Source organism: Ochotona princeps, chromosome 10, assembly GCF_030435755.1.
Source record: "Ochotona princeps isolate mOchPri1 chromosome 10, mOchPri1.hap1, whole genome shotgun sequence".
Taxonomy (NCBI): domain Eukaryota; kingdom Metazoa; phylum Chordata; class Mammalia; order Lagomorpha; family Ochotonidae; genus Ochotona; species Ochotona princeps.
This window is the reverse complement of record NC_080841.1, coordinates 26,491,654-26,496,095: the sequence shown is the minus strand read 5'-3', so window position 1 is coordinate 26,496,095 and position 4,442 is coordinate 26,491,654. Positions and strand designations below refer to the sequence as shown.

The following is a 4,442-nucleotide window of genomic DNA, read 5'->3' as shown; positions in this document are numbered from 1 at the left end:
TTTCACACATACTGATTCATTTTATTACCATAACTACTCTATGTAGGTTGTGTTATCTGTTCTCCTTGCTGGGCAGTTGAGAATATTGAGACAAGCACAATAGAAAAGAAGTTAATCATGTTTGTAGCAGATCAGAGGAGGAATCGACGTTTGAATACATCTCTGGCTCCAGAGTTATATTATACTCTTACCTCTAACATTATTCTGCCTCCCATTGTGCATAACAAACCAATGATCAACAAATCTTTTTAGGAAATCCCCAGTTATCTTTAGCTTTGTATATTCTACCATGCACCACCCCTGTCTTTATTCCATTAAGTCATCATAAAGTGGAAGTGGCACAGACTATATGTAAATGAAAATGAGTGCGACTGGATGTGGCCCAGGGCAAGCCTGAACAATCCATGCCATAGCTATCATTGTAAGTAAAACCAAAAAAAGACAAAGCCATTTTCATACATTTATGCAGCATATGCTTGTTTGCCTTTAAAAAAGACTTCTTTCTTTATTTGAAAGGTAGAGCTACAGAGAGATGGGGGGAGAGGGGAAAAAAATCTCTTATCTATTGGTTCACTCCCCTGATGGCTGCAATAGCCACAGCTAGGCCAGGCCAAAACTGCATCCTGGTCTCTCACACGGGAGGCAAGGGCCCAAATACTTGAGTCGCCTTCTGCTGTTTCCCAGGCTCGTTAGCAAACACCTGAAAGCCTGTTCCCTATTACAAGTGGAGGCTTAACTCACTGTGTCACAAAAGTAATCACTTGTTATTTATCTTAATTCCCATTTGTGTGTATTGATTTATTCAGCAAATATATGTTAAAGCTATACTCTATGTCAGGTATTTTTTGAAGGTACTTAAGTCACATCTGTGAACAAGAAGTTTGTATCCACTTAGAGCTACTTTTAAGCAGAAGACACAGTGTAAGGATCAGGCATTTAGCAGAATACTGGGTGGTGATAGTGTTGTGAACCAAAGCAAGTCAGGTCAAAGAGATAATGAAAAATGGTGGTTCTCCTGCAAAGAATGATTAAGCAATGCTTGAACATTTGCGAATTGGATGGGATATGCTGGAGCGAATGCAACATTTGAAAAGAAAAGAAATTCTGGGAATGAACACTGAAATACTGCAACATTCTAATCTGTGATATTGAAGACATCACAGGTAAGGTAAGGGAAGTGTTAGAATAAATAGAGACAAATGCTATTAATGTTCACATGATACAGATTTGAAAGGTACCCATAAGATTTGGCAATGAGCATGTTCTTGATAACTTTGACAAGACCAATTTCCAAAGAAGAAAGAAGGTTTGATTGAATGGGATTCACAAGCTAGTGACAAAAAAGGAAATGAAGATACTAAGAATGAAAAAGACTCTTTTCAAGAATTATGTTATGTAATGAAGAGAAATCAAGCAGGGTAAATAGAGAATAATGTAGTGCAAAGAAAGTATTTTTTTTGTTCTGTTTTTAAGAAGACATAGTGCAATAGGCATATTTATTAATAGAAATAAAATAGTAAGGTGAAAACACTGATGAAGTAATACCAAGAATAAATACTGTTAAATTTAAAAGCTGATATTTACCTATATGAGGGAACTTCAGAAAGTCCATGGAAAAAAAATGGAATTATAATGTAAAGTTATTTTGATCCTCGGGAGCATTAGGGATTTAGATGTCATAGACAGTGTTGCACCTAGCTAATGCATGCATAGATTACAATTTATATGAGATCAGAGAGCTCAGCACAGAAGCAAGGTGATATCCAATTGATACATGCCAGTGTAAACAAAACACGGGCTGTGGTCAGCAATGCTTTAGAATTCTTAACTCAATTCTAACTCAATATTTCATCTATTATTTTTGCTCAGAATATCCACTACATAATCTTGTTTTTTACACAGTCACTGTATACAATAATCAGAATTTCCTGAGGATTTTTGCTTTTCAATAATGTCATCCACAACAGTAAGATTAGAAAAAAACTTAAACACAAACACGGTTTACCCATTTTCTGATTATTAGTTGATTGTTAACTAAATGTATTCTCTTTCACTCTTCTCATATCTTGGATGGTCATTCCAAGTAGCTTATTGTGGGTTACTTTGAGAAATCCAATCATTCTATGTTTGCTTAACTGATCTGAGGGTAATGCCAGAACAAAGCAAATGAGGTTCTGTCCATGTAAGGACAATTGTGAGGCTGGCTTGTGTTCAATCACAGTGAGAATTCCTACAGGTTTTATGACATTAGATCTGCCGGAGAGGTGATCACCACTGACTGCATTCCTGAGATGCACAAATGCCTTTGGAGGAAAGGTATCTTGTTTAGAGGAAATTCCAGAATCATTTTTGAAATCCGAGGTCTGGGGACAAAATCAAATATGAAGCAGTCAGTGTCCTCACAAACTCCTAATAAGAATGACTAAACAAGAATACTACAGTTCCTTAAAAATCTTTTCTATTCTATTTTTCTCATTTCATTCTCTATTGCAGAATTTTCCAATATGTAGTAAGAGGAAAGTAGCTGAACAGATTCAGAGTAGAGTACTGAAGCTACTCACTGGAAGTCTCCCACCCAAAGGTACGAGTACAGATGTTGGCTGAGCAAATAATGAATGAAAGAACGAGCAAACAGATGCCTTAGGGGCTGGCTTTAGGTGGATCATGTTTGGTCTTTCATAGACGTGTCATGGTTTCTACTAAGTGACTTACCTTAGATTTTTATTGAAGTAATTGAAACCCAAGTTGTCATGCCAGATCTAATTAACAAAGCCTCTAGGAAGCTTAAATATGTATAACATAATATCAAAAGTATATTTAAGTTAATACTTTGTGGCTTCTTGCCCCATCCCCTTCTCTTCTTTCTCTCTTTTAGTAACAGCAGATCTATACTTGCTAGGCCACCACTGTTTCATCAGAAGATGGGTTCATTTAGCACTTATTCATTAGACAACATCCTTACCAGAGACCCACAAGTGAAAGAAGGTACCAGATGTCCTTGAATTCACTGGCTGGAGGAGGTGACTATGGCAAAGCGTTGGGCCACTTCAGCAATAATCTCCATCATCACCCTCCTTGATATTTCTCACATTCATCTTTGACTCAGGCAGGTCAAGTCAGTGTTCGAATCCCGCTCACCTTCATTTGGAAATGTCTGCTATGTATTCATGAACAAATGGCCGATTCCTGTGGCATTATTATATAACCCTCATGAGGGCAAGACCTCAAGTCCCTTTATTTCCTGCAACTTTGGTTAAAGATCATGATAAATGTGAACCATCTTGGGAAATCCTCTCCTTACTTCTGTCTGTTAATCATTATGACCTCTCTAAACTTAACAATAACTGAATCAAAAAGTTTAAGGTCCAGTCTAACTTTCAACTATTATGACTACTTAATTCTAAGGAAATGCTCATTGCTCAGTTAAAAGGATTCTCTGGCACCCACGAGCATATTTTGAGGAAAATGTACCTATATAGTGAAAGTTAAACTTTGAAGTACTCCGAAGCATCTGAAATGTGTTTCCAGACGTGAATAGCCAGCACAATAGAAGTTAACACAAAAATTAAAGAGATAGGACCGAGCGCGATAGCGTAGTGGTTAAAGTCTTCGCCCTCAATGCGCCGGGATCCCACAGGGGCTGGTTTTAATCCCAACGACTCTGCTTCCCATCCAGCTCCCTGCCTATGGCCTGGGAAAGCAGTCAAGGATGGCCCAAAGCCTTGGGACACTGCACCCGCGTGGGAGACCCGGAAGAGCTCCTGGCTCCTGGCTTCGGATTGGCTCAGCTTCAGCTGTTGCGGCTGCTTGGGGAGTGAACCATTGGACAGAAGATCTTCCTCTCTGTCTCTCCTCTTCTCTGTATATCCACCTTTTCAATAAAAAATAAATAAATAAATCTTTTATAAAACTTAAGGAGACACGAGCAAAAAAGAAACAACAAATATTGGATTCAATTTTCAAAATCCATATGCAAATAAGAACTTATATCTGGTAAGATAATTTTTTTAAATATTTACTTTTTAAAATGTTTATTGTATTATATTTTATTTTTATTTACATTGACTTATTTGTTTTTATTTCCTAGCTTATCTGTTTATTTTAAAATCAAAATTACTCTCCAAGAAAATTACAATTTGCTCCAACCAGGACAAGTCAGGTCAAAGTCAGGAGCCAGGAGCTTCTTCTGGGTCTCCCCCATGGGCAGTAGAAACCCAAACACTTGGGCCATCCTCTGCTGTTTTCTCCATATCATGAACAGGGAACTGGATCTGAAGCGGAGCAGCCTGGACTCAAACAACTGTCCAGATGTGATCCCAGTATCACAGATGGTGTTTTAATCGGCTCACTATGCCACAACACCAGTCCCCAGAGAAATTTCTAAAATTTATCAAATGTTCCCTTTACTTACAAAAGATCAGATATGGATCTCCCTGGGAAAT

General features: G+C 37.8%; 1 long non-coding RNA gene across 1 annotated transcript; it reads left to right on the top strand.

Moving 5' to 3' along the window:
- The first annotated feature begins 339 nt into the window (after positions 1-339).
- LOC131481256 (uncharacterized) lies at positions 340-3,118 on the top strand. The gene is made up of 3 exons (XR_009246189.1): positions 340-421; positions 2,494-2,581; positions 2,885-3,118. It is a non-coding gene; the product is annotated as an uncharacterized LOC131481256 (long non-coding RNA).
- The last annotated feature ends 1,324 nt before the right edge of the window (positions 3,119-4,442 follow it).